This window comes from Triticum aestivum, chromosome 5A (assembly GCF_018294505.1).
Source record: "Triticum aestivum cultivar Chinese Spring chromosome 5A, IWGSC CS RefSeq v2.1, whole genome shotgun sequence".
Taxonomy (NCBI): domain Eukaryota; kingdom Viridiplantae; phylum Streptophyta; class Magnoliopsida; order Poales; family Poaceae; genus Triticum; species Triticum aestivum.
In genome coordinates, this window is record NC_057806.1 from 35,066,912 (window position 1) to 35,080,286 (window position 13,375).

General features: G+C 42.2%; 1 pseudogene; it reads left to right on the plus strand.

Annotated features, from left to right (window-relative positions):
* The first annotated feature begins 37 nt into the window (after positions 1-37).
* On the plus strand, positions 38-10,891 carry LOC123102149 (putative disease resistance protein RGA1; annotated as a pseudogene).
* The last annotated feature ends 2,484 nt before the right edge of the window (positions 10,892-13,375 follow it).

Here is a 13,375-nt window from a genome sequence, read left to right on the forward strand (position 1 = left end):
CGGGGGGGGGGGGGGGGACTGGGGCGGGGAGCAGCGGCACATCAGTGGACAACAACACATGTGTAGCGCGCAGCGACAGCGGCTGTACGACCACGACGGACGAGCAACAATGCGAAGCAGGTGCAGGTGGGGGTAAGAGTGAGTATCGCTTGTCATGTTTAACTCATGGCAACAAAGAGTAAGGATCACTTCACACTCACTACAGGAAGAATACTGCTGTGATGATTATATACATATATGTTCCACTTGGTTGCTCAGTTAGTACGTATTAATTTCCCATCGCATCCTTTTTCTTGCTGACAAGTTTTGAAACTATACTTTGATGGGAATTCTACCTTGTATGCCTCTGGTTTCACATCATGAGCAATTAGAAATTAGCAGGTATGGATGTATATATGTGTGTGCTCTTTGTATAGGTTTACTTGCATTATTCCTAGACAAATGGAAGTCATATACTCCCTCTGTCCTTCAAAAAACATCTTGCTGGAAATTGTTTAGTGGTTTCCAATGCAGACTAAAATTTGAGTTGATGTTGCTTTCTGCAATCATGTTAATCTTAGCCATAAGATTGAGAGAGATCAGTACACATCACAACTTTGAGTAAAAAGTAGTTACTTAGAACCTTTGGTGAACTATACAAAGCAAGCTTTCATCGTCTGAGATTGTAAATAACATGGGATGGAGTATTGACCGCCACATGATTATTTTACACTGACCTATTGAAGCATGAAAACAACATTGCCGAGCTTCAACATTTCGGTAAAACATCACATGAAAAATCGGCTACAACCAACCAGATTGTTAAATCCTGATGTATTTTATGCTGAACTGAAGAAGTGTGAATAAGCAAGAAAGCTTCTGAAGAGATCAGTGCATCATCTCTTATGCAACTGCTACTGCAATTGACTCCTTTCCAGGCACTGGTAAGATCTTTCAACAGATCTTAGCGACATCTCTCTTCTTAAATTTACCGGGATTTTATGTAGTTGCTTTTCCTCTAATAAGGTGCATCATGCTTTCTGTTGAATTGTGCAGAAAGGCTACATTCTATTAATTTCTTTTTTGCATAGTCAATATTTTTTCAACACATTTTGTATCAACTGACAACTTTCAATCTTTGCGGCTTTCATCAGATCTTGCTTTGGATTTGCACATGAATAACTGAAAGCGTCATGACATTACACATTTCCTTCATTTTAGCCATTAAACTTACTTATGTATCCGGTGTTAATTTAGTATCATTTCTTGTATATTCATCTTAGTTAGGAAGGGTTGCTTTGGTCATTCTAAATTTTGTGTTGATTCTTTTTTTAGTCCTGGTTAGCTTTGCGAAACAATAGTTATTATAGTCCTTGATCTGCACATGCCCAATTTCCTTATATTGTATAGTTTTCCATTCTAGAAGAGTAACTTTTCTGTACTGCAAAGATGTGGAAGCACGTCTACATTTTTAACTCATGTTTAATATTGTCGGAGCTAAGGATAAGGTAGAGAACGGGTTGCTTGCATGCCATCCATGTCACAGAGAAAATGTAACTCCCTCCAATTCCTTACCATGAACCTAACGCTTTATTGATCTGTTTTTAGCTTCTAGATAGATGTTCTGCAACTATATACACAATATATAGTGTTTGTCTGAACTGTAGTTCCACTCCATGAGAAGCTGAGATAAACTGAGAATGAAGCAAAAAACATTCCGAGTCTTCTTGCTCGCAGGCGGTGCTCGCTATGGCTCCCATGGGTGGTTTTACCGCACCCGTCGAGCCTTCAAATTCTGAAGATAAAAAGCAGCTCTAATCCAAGATGAAAACTAATTTAGTTCTGCGAAGACTCCTATTTTTTTTGTGTCCTTGTTCCAACTTTGCATTGACGCCATGTCCACTAGGACAATGTTCATATGTTCCTTTGATTTTTGCCAAGAAAATAAACATTCCAAAATCTTGGTAGGAATAGACTAAATAGGCTACATCCTTACATTCTTTGTGGAGAAGTTGTTCAGCCATTCGATTGCCACTGATTTCTGCATCCTAAAGTTTGAATTCAAAATTTTACGCAAATTTTGACATGGTTTGATTTAGACGTGCGTTGCACGTGCACACTTACTAGTCTGTTTAAAGAGAGCATCGGGTAGGTTTCCCCCCTTTGTACGGGTTAGTGTGTGATTTCTAGTCGCCCCCACCCACCCACACACACAGCACACATATTTGTCATGACAGATGCAAATTTCAGGTCCTGGAACAAGTAGGAAATTTGTATGAAATGATATTGCAGATCTACTGGATATTCTTGAAACGAAAAAAATAAATACGAGTAACAAATACATCATAGATGCAGACACTTCTTACATATAGGCATAATGGGCCTGTTTGGATGACAGCCAATGGCTGCCCTTCCAAAATATTGGTCGTTGATCGGCAGGCTGGCGTGCGGGTCAAAATTTCGGATCTCAGCCAATTATTTGGCCATCCCGTGCCTGTGGGCGAGTTCCCGGCGGCAAATTCCCACACCAATTTTTTTTGGCACGCCCTTGTTTTGGCGGGGCTGGCCTGGGGACCATCCAAACAGCCCCAATATCAACTAACCAATATATGTAAATATACCACAACAATTATTATGGAACGGAGGGCCCTTGCAAGGTATACTACTCTGATGAACTTGCTACTACCCTACCCCGATTGTAGAAAGATACATGTATCATCTTGCATTGTCTACATCCAGTACTAGTTTGGCTGTATCCATGCTCTGGTACTTGATCTTGTCTGGACTGGCAGGCGTCGATGATCCACCACAGGAGTAATGTACTCTGGTAGGGTTTGACTTTGTGACTAGCTGCATCTTGATTCTCCTCAACATCTGTAGGCGCTCTGCAACTTCCTTCATGGTTGGCCTCTCGTCTCCTCGTGGGCTCAGGCAACGCATGGTGAGTCCAGCTAGTTTCCAGAGCACTACCATTACCTCATCTTCTGTTATTTCATAGTCCAACACATTGCTGAGCTTGTTCTGGTGGAACATTGATGCAAAAGTATGAGATAACGATTTTTCCCATTAAAATCATCATTGTATAGAGCCTTCTTTCTTGTCATTAGCTCCACAAGAACAACCCCAAAACTGTAGACATCACTTTTTTCAGTAAGGTGGTGAGTGGTGACTAACAAAAGTTTCAGGGTCAAGGTACCCAAGAGTTCCTTGGATAAACATGATGGAATCATCTTTATCTAGGGACTTTAGCGCTGATGCTCCAAAATCTGCAACTTTTGCATTATATTCATCATCCAACAGTATATTGAGTGACTTGACATCTCCATGCAGAATCGTGTGAGAAGTTGATGAATGGATGTAAGAAAGAGCCTCTGCTGATTGCGTAGCAATCTTGAGTCGAAGATCCAAGGGTATTGTTGATCTGCGTTCATTGCCATGAAAGAACTCAAAGAGGGCGTTGGATATGAAGCAGCTGTAGCTGACGGGACCATACATGCTCATCTCGGCACGCTCCAGGGAGACGTCGATGACCTCTCAGGTTTTTGGAATGCCACCACTAATCACAAGTCGTGGTGGCTGGAAGGTGTTGTAGCAGGTGACGGTGAAATAGCTACTCAGGCTGGCGGCAGCACAACCGGTGCCACTGCCGAAGGGGTAAGGGATGGACACATTGCCATACATGTTCTGTTCTTATACTGCAAGTTCCAGGTGATCACTATGTAGCTAGGCTTAAGCCACTGTGTTGTGTTGACCAACTGATGAATTATCTTAAGCTCCACACTCGATATCGTGTGTATTGTGGCAACTAGCGAGACTTATTATTTGCACTTGATTCCCCCCCCCCCCCCCCCCCCCCCTTCTTCTTTCTCGAGAGGATTTATGCTCTTAGGTGTGGAACAGCCTTATCATTGCTGAAATTCCAGTGTTGTTTGGTTCACAACCATAGTATGAATAAAGTATTTTTTGATGTTGGATATGCAGGAAAATCAGGAGCAGTCCAGGCCCATCCTGAGTGAACAAGCATTTGCTCAGCAGTCCCTGCAACCGGCAGAAATAAGAGGTGGCACAGAGGTGCGTATTCAGGATCACAAAACCTATTTGGCTGTCACAGAAATAGCGAAGTGATACATTCCCAAGTCAAAAGATGCGGGAAAACCTATTTTGATTTTTTCCATTGTATGTATGTATTTACACATAGTGTGCTGCAAATATATTTTAGACTGCTTTCTTGAACTTGGGAGGATTTTTTTTATGTTTACTGTTAGGTGATCCCGTGGAGCCATTTTGCTTAAGAAAATGTTCGAGGCATTCAGGGCTAGATTAGTTAGTGTCCTGAGAAGTGGTGCCTGGCATGGGCCTAAATTGTGGCTGTTCTTATACTGGTAAGGCCAGCGGATAGAGTTGTTTTGTTGGTGACCAGGCCTGGTATTGTAAAGCATAGTCACCAACAACCCTATTTGGCGCGTAGGTCGCTACTTGGCGACCGAGCGCGTACCACCTTCCCCCTTGCCGCTACGTATATTTGGGCCGGCCCATTAGCTCTTTCCCGTTTTGGGAAGGTTCTAGAAACTTCCTCGAACCTTCTCAAACAGGTTTTTTTGTCTGTTTTGTCTTTCGTTTTTTTCATGCTTTTTTTTTCATTTTCGTTCTTTTTTTTTCATTTTCATTTTTTCTTTTTTTTTTCATGTTTGTCTTTTATTTTGCTTTGTATTTTTATTTTTTTGAAACCGTGAAAATTTCAAATCATGAACATTCTACAAATTTGAGGACATTTTAAAAATCATGAACATTTTTTGAATTCACGAACATTTTTGAAATTGTGAGCATTTGTTTTGAAAGCTGTGAGCATTTTCTTTTGAATCAGCATACATTTTTTGAATCGATGAACATTTTTTGGAAACTGGGGATTTTTTTTAAATTCATGAACTTTTTTTTTTATTTTGACGAACATTTTTGAGGATCACTTACCTAGCTTTTTTTTTAGGATCTACCTATCATGTATCAGAAGTATTTAAAATGATAAAACCTTTTCGGGTTAGCTCTTTGTTCCGTTTCTTTTTATCTTTACCTTCTCATGTAGTTCATCTACATTCTTGGGCAGGGTATATAGCTGGATACTCTAGTCTTGGAGGATATGGTGTGCCCCCCCTCATATTTGGGGTATGTTGTTCGAGTACTGAGGGTGCACGAGCACACAAATGGCCAAGGCCAAATGTGGACCTTACTACTACTTCAGGCAGGCCAGGCACATGATCCTCCGTTCGGGACTCATGAAATACGAGAAGCAAGTTTAGAGAAGGCTAGCTAATCGTGTTACAATGGCGCAAGAAACATGCGAACGGTACTCTTGGAACAAAGAGCGTGAGTTGGTGACAATCTTGCCTAGAAAGCGAGAAGAGTTGCATAGCTAGACAATGAGGTGCGAGCAAATCTCTGAAGTTTCGATGTGGTAGTTCCATGTTATATTAGCAGTTGCATTAGTGATATGGTCTTTGTTGATGCGTGTCAACTAGGTTGTGAATATAACGATGATGTGAATCTTCCATGTGCAACTGCTTGTACGCATATCGCTCTTTGTGCATGGGATGTGGCTACAAATTCAGCATTTGCCATGCCCCATCAGAGATGACCCATGGAGTAGTTCTGTTAGGCAACCTAGATCAGCCGAGCCAGGGTTAACAGTTCAGCAACACCAGATAGTGCAGTGCTGAGCTTCAGAACTTCAACTCTAGTTTTGCTACCGCCGGGTCATTTTCTGCCTTAAATTTGGAAGAAAGGGTCATTTTCTGCCTTAAATTTGGAGGAAAGGCCCATTTTCGTGGTATTGCTGGTGCATTACAGTCCATCCAGTCTGGCTCAATGGTGACCATGGAAATTTCTTTGATGTTTCCTTGATATTTGTTAGCAACGACTTGACTCATGGCTATGACCGGTTGTATGGCCATTGAACAGTTGCTTCAGCGATTTCTCCCTCTCCACACAACTGCAGCCCCAGCGCTAGCAGAAATTATCCTTTGCTAATTGCTGGCCCTCCTCTTACACAAACACACACCCAGAAAGAACATGGCTGCCTCTGCCGCACTCGTTTTTGCAGGGAAATCCGTGGCGACTTCGGCCATATCCTTCTTGGTCAACAAGGCTTTCAGCTACATCGATGAGTACTGCAAGTCCGAAAACATGGATGAGTTGAAGAATCGGCTCCTACGGGCCATGCCATATATCCAGGCGGTGTTCGATGTCGTCAACCCGGAACTTGTCAGGGAGCAAAGCAGCGGCCTCGACGCGTGGCTCTGGCAGCTCAGGGACGCGGTCGAGGCCGCTGAGGACGCCATCGACGAGCTTGAATACTACGAGCTCGAGGAGAAGGCCAAGGACCAAAAGGTTAGTGAATGGGGTTCTCCTCTTGGTAAGATGAAGCACAAGTTTGTCAGATCTTTTGGCCCTGCTGTCAACAAGACTCTCAAGAAAATTAGTCACCGTGACACACTGAAGAGATTGATGAAATCTGTGGATGATTTAGACAAGGCTGCCACAGGTGTTAGTGATTTCCTCAAGCTCACAGACCATCTCAGTGGAGGTTCTTCTACCAGCAGTCAGCAGAAAGTGCAGAAGCTCATGGACAATGATCGCCAGACTAGTTCAATATTAAGTGCAACCATTTTTGTTGGACGAGAAAAGGAGAAAGAACAGATTATTGGATGGCTAACCAACACGTCAGATGAATTGGGAGAAACTAGGGTCAGAAGGACCTATAGTATTCCAATTATTTCAGTTATTGGTCATGGTGGCATGGGGAAGACTACCTTGGCTCAGAGCATATGCAAGCAAGATGAGGTACTAAAGCATTTTAAGGTCATCTGGACCACCATATCTACTAGCTTTGATGCGACATCGGTGACAAGTAAAATACTGGAAGACGCTACGCGCGTGAAACCGAGCAGCGATCATTTGGAACCACTACAACGGGACCTCAAAGAGAAACTCACATCCATTAATTTTTTGTTAGTTCTAGATGACGTTTGGGAAGATAAGAAGAGAGATGAATGGGAGAAGTTATTTGCTCCTCTTAAGGAACTGAACACGACTGGGAGCACAATTCTGTTGACAATCCGAATGCAATCTGTAGCAGACATGGCTGCAAAGGTGATGGGAGTCGAAAGGGATAAGTTCTTGACATTACAAGGACTGGAAGATGATAAAAATCTCAAGCTCTTCAATCATCATGCCTTTTCCGGTTTGAATCTAAGAGATTCATATTTGAAGTTAATTGGAGAACAAATTGCAAAGAAACTGAGAGGATGTCCCTTAGTAACGAAGGTTGTCGCTGAGCATCTGCAAAGCAATATAACACCTGAATACTGGAGGAAATTCTTGCATCAAGGATTGGAACATTTTAAAGGAACCGAAAAAGATATTATGGAGGTTCTCAGATTGAGCTATTACCACTTACCAACAGAGCTACAGATTTGCTTTCGGTACTGTTGCCTATTTCCGCAGGACTATATATTTGAAAAGAAAGTGTTGGTGCGAATGTGGATTGGTTCAGGATTGATTGCAAGTGGCATTCAATCTTTGGAGGATACTGCAGAACAATTCTTGGCTTAGCTAACTAGAAAGTCGTTCTTTGATAAGAAACCTATATGGGCACAAAGAGAATTTTATGTAATGCATGACCTGATGCATGAATTAGCAAGCAATGTGTCCACCGGTGAATGTGCAAGAATAGTTGACCCTGTTCAACTTCAAGATGAGAAGTATACAGTCCGACACCTATGCATTGTCAATATTCACAGTTTCTCTGCTGATGAGGTCAAGAAAATCTCCCATTTTAAGAATCTGCGCACTATTATCATTGATTCTATCCCGCCACTTGAAAATGATACTCTTTGCGCACTTCAAATGATAGTTGAGACCTCAAAATCACTGCGACTATTCCGTGCACAATTATGGAGCACATCCTGTTTCGCTGTCAATTTTGGTAACTTAAAACATCTTCGCTATATCTGCGTGAGTTCGATACCACAAGAGAAGATATGTGGGGTCGCAAGACTTTATCACTTGATGGTCCTTCACCATGGTTCTTCTGGGACCAAAATAGATGAAGCAAGACATTTAGGGAACCTTGAACGTTTGCGGTATGTATCCTATGGTGTGCATGGATTTGGTAATTTCCCCATAAGCAGGCTCACTTCTCTTCAGGAATTACATAATTACCGGGTAGAAGAAAGAACATGCAACCAAATAAGTGCAATTGGGAGCTTAAGAGATCTTCGTAGATTGGGTCTGCAGGGTCTTGAGAATATTAAGAATTGGGAAGAAGCTAAGAATGCCAAGTTGAAGGAAAAACAATATCTCAACTCATTATTTATGGAGTGGTCGACACCTGATCAAATCATGACAGATAACTTAGTTCTTGACCACCTTGAGCCACATGTTAATATCAGAGAATTGCAAATTGAGGGTTATCCAGGTCTCAAAATTCCATCTTGGATCGAGAATTGCTCTGTCAGAAACTTGATATCACTCAAGTTGATAAGCTGCATAAATTGGGACTACATTCCCTCTCTCGGCCAGTTAGTATTGCTGGAGCTTTTAGTGTTGAACAATCTTCCTAAGCTACGGCAGATTGGTCGATCATTTGATATGTCCAAGAGTAGTTCCATGGAGTTGTTGTTACCTCAAAGCCTTAATACTTTGGAAGTAAGCAAATGCCAGAAACTGAGGGAATTACCACTTCTGCCTCCAAGCCTAATATCGTTGAAAATGCAAGATGTTTGGCTGACCAAGTTTCCTATTATTGGCAAGGCATCGAGTCAAAATCATCTAAGTTGATTAACGTAAGGGTCACCAACTGTCCTCATTTAACTTCGTTGGAAGGGAGCCTTTTGGAGCAAAAACTGTACATGGGAACTCTCCGTGTCCTAAGACTTGTTGATTGTAAACATCTGGAGTCCGCATCCATACCATTTGAAGAAATGAAACAACTTAAGGAACTTGCAGTAATGCAATGTCCAAAGTTGAGGACGATGAGAGATGCCAAAGATAAGCTTGTGCCATCGTCAGTAAGAGAACTAGCTATTGGCGGGTGTGGTGACCTGGAACTTCCACTACTTGGGTCACTGCAGCTGCTCACCAACCTATCTACGCTCCAGCTGCAGAACTGCTCGAGCCTGTTATCTCTCCCGTCCGCGGATGTGTTCAAGAGTTTCAGGTCGCTGCACAACATACGTGTAACGCGATGCGAGAATCTCTCGTCCCTGGGAGGGCTCGGATCACTGTCATCCCTTCAGGACTTAGCTATCTCCAAGCTATCTGGTTCTGGTGATGCAGAAGAGCATCTGGTGGAGACCGGCAACTCACTGCGGATAAGTTCTCTTAGCTTTGATCTGCCGTCCTTGCTGCTTCATGAGCCGCTCAAGAGTCTGTGCCATACTGAAACTTTACACATTAATGACTGTTCAGAGACAAAGAGCTTACCTGAACGATGGCTGCTACAGAACCGCTCATCCCTCCGACACCTGAGTATACTGAAAGCAGAATCCTTGGAATCGCTCCCACCGAGCATGCAAGACCTTTGCTCTCTCAAGGCATTATACCTTGATGATGCTCTGCTACTCCGATCACTTCCATATCTCCCCTCCTCCTTGAAGAATCTGAACATTATAAAATGCCATTCAGCCCTGGAGGAGAAGATCACAAAACATGGAAGCCCTGAATTGAACAAGATTGCCCACATCCCTGACGTGCAAATAGGTATCTCTACCCTTCCACTCTGATCCTCATTTGTTTAATTTACTGCTTGGACCTCTGTACTGCTGAAACCTACTGATCCTGATCTGACTGTGAACCAATGACAGGAGGTTGGCATTTCCTTATGGGCAAGAAATTCAGCAGAGAGGCTTACCATAAACTGAGGTAATTAACAATCTCCTAAGAAAGACAACCAATGTTATCCTCTTCTTCCTCTGAATAAGGGTTGGTGCGCAAAGTGCTATGGCAGACACTCATATATAATGGCACAACAGCCCCGCATGGCCGCATTGCACGAGATATGATCAACAAACTGACCATACAAAACATATCCATATATAACGGCCAACACATAGCAAAACCTAGTGTAAGCTATGTAGTTTTATGGCTCACAGACACACTAGATAAGACCCCTATCAAAGAATTGAGAGTTATAAAAGGAGAATAAGGTCGTCTCTTTTGCTTCTCCTTTGAGCAGCATTTTGTTGCCATGGCAACTGTACTGTTGAAGTGAAACTATCCTTATTCATATCTTGGGATATGTTACCATTTTAGTATTTGACACTCCAAATGCATGCTATCATTTATTTCCCATTGCCGCAAACAAATATCTTTGTTCTTGAAAACTGAAACTTCTCTTTTTGGTTATCAGTGATAGTGACCGCAACAGATTTATGTCCGGGTCGTCGCTGCACTAGTGGAAGAAACGGTTCTGACTCAAGAATGCTTCCTATCCTAAGCCTGTTGTTGTTCAACAGAATGCTCACAAGAAGCTTCAGTATCATTCCTTGTTTGTCAGATATTTCATCTTACGCTGCTGACAAGATGTCAAGTTCTGCCGGATGATACTCTCTGAATTCAAGAATCTGAGCGAAAGAAGAATTCATGTTCAGCTTAGTTCAGCTATATATATATATAAAAAAATTGCAGCCTCGCTACCTTTCAACCCGTGGGTTGATTAGAAGAATCTCCATTTTGTTGTAATTGTGTGGAACATATGTTCAGGTCAGGTTACAACTAAGGATTTGGAGTTGTAATAGGAACAGGGTAGAGTTTGTGCTGGACTGTCGTTGCTTATTTCTGCAAATGTCTTCAGTTTAGTACGTGAGAGATTGTTGGGGGAATCAATTACCTGAATGAATGATCCCGCTAACACATTTCAGTCAGTACGTGCAAACTTGCGTGCTGCAACAACCCTTGGAATTAATCTGGGTTGGTTGATTGATGAGCGAGTACTGTACTACTGTACAAGGTAGCTTACTGAGACAGTTATGCTGTTGGCGATGTGAAGTTGGTGTGCATGGCTGATGCATGGATCTCTGGAGCGCATGCAAAGTGATGATGCTTCTTGAGCCACTAAAGAGTCTCTGCCACATCGGATATTTGTTGTGACTGTGCCAGAGATGGCTGCTACAGAACCGTTCATCCCTCGCATTCCTGACTATTTCCAACGCAAAGTTCTTGAAGTTGTACCTATTTGACGCTGAGCAACTCCAGTCACTTCCATATCTGCCCTTCTTGAAGGCCCTCAGTCTTACAGGATGCCATCCGGACCTGAAGAAGAAGATTACGAAACATGGAAGCCCTGAATGGAACAAGATTGCTCACATCCCTTTTGCAAAAATAGTTACCTTCACCCTGCCACTCTCACCCTCTTAATTTACTGCTCTGTACCGATGGAACATACTGATATCTCCTGAGTGCGAACCAATGACAGGAGATTCGCTTTTCATCAGTGGCAAGAAGAAACACAAAAGGCCTTCACCAAACTAAGGTAATTAACAATCTCAAGAGAAAAATATGTTGTCCTCTTTTTGCTATGAATAAGGGTTGGTGCGTAGAAGTACTATGGGCATATCAAGTTAACTTGAACAATAGTTGCTCTGAATATGGTGCTTCTTGGTATCATATCTATGCCTTGCCTTAATTAATACGAGGCTGATGTGAAGTCCGTTTTGCTTGAATGCGCGAACAATGTACACTCCAGTCAAAGCCTGTTAATTCTTCTTGTTTCATTTCCTTTTTTTCAATCATGATATTCTGCTTTCAATTAGTGAAACTACACGTCCAAAAAGAAGCCCTCTGTACAGCACGAAAGGTCAACGAACAAACCATACAAAACATATCCATATCTAGTGGCCAACACATGGCAACACCTGGTGTAAATTAGGGAATTGCAGTGGCTCAGAGACTCACTAGATAAGTACCGGAAGACTGAGAAGTAGAAAAAGAGAATAGGCATCCGTTTTGCTTGTCCTTTGAGCTGCATTTTATTGACACAGCAACCACACTACTGAAGTGGAACGCGTCCTTATTTCTATCTTTGGATATGTTTCCATTTGTAGCATGTAATACTCCAACTGCATGTTATTGAAATTATTTCCGCTTGCCACAAAGAAACTGAAACTGGAACTTTTGTTTTTGGTTACCAGTGATAGTGACCTCAACAGACTTATGTCCAAGTACTCGCTGCACTAGTGGAAGAAACGGTTCTGTCTCAAGAATGCTTCGTATCCCAAGCCTGTTGTTGTTCATCCGATCTTACATCTCGTGCTGCTGACAAGATGCCAATGTTCTGCTGGATGATACTTTCTGAATTCAAGAATCCGAGGGAAAGAATAATTCATGTTCAAGTTCAGTTACATATATATAAAATTGCAGCCTAGCTACCTTTCAACCCGTGAGTTGATTAGAAGAATCTCTATTCTGTTGTAATTGTGTCGAACATACATTCGGGTCAGATTACAACTTAGGATTTGGAGTTGTAAGAGAAACAGGGTAGAGTTTGTGTTGGACTCTCTGCTTATTTCTGCAAATGTCTTCAGTTCAGTACAGATACCGCCTCGTGAGAGATTGTTGGGGGCATCAATCGCCTGAATGAATGATCCCGATAATACATTTGCTGTCAAGTACGTGCAAACTTGCCTTCTGCAACAACTCTTCTAATTAAGATGGGTTGGCTGATTGATGAGCAATTACCAGGTACCCTGCTGAGACGGACACGCGGTTGGCGATGTGCAATTGGTGTGCACGGCTGATACATTTGTCAAAGTGATCGAAGGCGGTCATTCATTTTAGTTATTTTATTTTTAATTTTCTTTTTCGAAAAAAGTTATTTTAATTTTTGAAGGATAGGGGCGGGTATTTGGTGCCTGTGGTTGGATGACCTTTACCCCTATTCCTGTCGCAGACACGTCCAGATGTGTACACAGACATTTGATAATGTCTGTTTTGGTGATCGTCGGTGGAGTTGGCCTTGCACCTCACATGGTGGTGCTCACCCACAAGCTCCATGTATAGCTTAGAGCAATTCTAAGCAGAGTCGCCATATATTGGCGCGCTCCATATCCATATGGAGGTTGTGGAGGTTGTGCGCAAGCACATAGTTGTAATTTTTTTCTTGTCCCACTTTTCCATCCAAGGTATGATGTGTCTCCTCTCCTCATCATGCTATGTCCAGATCCCTGTTTTTGTACTTTTTGAATTGTGCTCCCTCCATCTCAAAATAAGTGTCTAAACTTTAGTACAATTATGCACTAAAGTTAGTACAAATTTGAGACATTTATTTTGAAACGGAGGAACTAGTAGTTAGCTAGCCAACAAAACCTACTTGTAATCAGAGGTTTAATGTTATCCACAACACGTT